We start from the raw sequence: 458 nt of genomic DNA on the forward strand, positions 1-458 counted from the left end.
CCTACCATTTGACTGTTTGAAATATAAGTTCAGAATACATATGTTGTAAGAAATGTTATATGATTTCCTTTCCAGACAGAAATAAACCTCTCCTCCGAATTTATTATTGGCCGACATTAGATTCCGGCCCAAAAATTCTGACTTCTTTTATAGTGCAATCTCACTATAAAATCACAGTGTAACAATGAAACTCGAAATACAGTTTATAATTTACATGTTATTATAACTTTTTCTTAGTGTCTACAATTCATTTTGTGGTGTGCCCTTCCTCACCTTTTAAGGCAGTTGGTATCATTTTTTCTTGTTCTATGAATGTTGATTTCTTGTTCTATGAATGTTGATGTATTTTTTGATCAATGCTGAGACTTGGAACATGAGGAAAATTTTGCCATCAATTTCATGATTGTTCTTATCCCAATGAATATGTAATGTAATTTACATATAAGTAAAAGTTTGAC

The 458-nt window shown here is 30.8% G+C and overlaps 1 protein-coding gene across 1 annotated transcript in view; it reads right to left on the reverse strand.

Annotated features, from left to right (window-relative positions):
• LOC119593657 (asparagine-rich zinc finger protein AZF1-like) overlaps positions 1–458 on the reverse strand; it is a 3,145-nt gene that overhangs the window by 1,060 nt on the left and 1,627 nt on the right. The window lies entirely within an intron of this gene.

This window comes from Penaeus monodon, chromosome 32, assembly GCF_015228065.2.
Source record: "Penaeus monodon isolate SGIC_2016 chromosome 32, NSTDA_Pmon_1, whole genome shotgun sequence".
In the NCBI taxonomy this organism is placed as follows: domain Eukaryota; kingdom Metazoa; phylum Arthropoda; class Malacostraca; order Decapoda; family Penaeidae; genus Penaeus; species Penaeus monodon.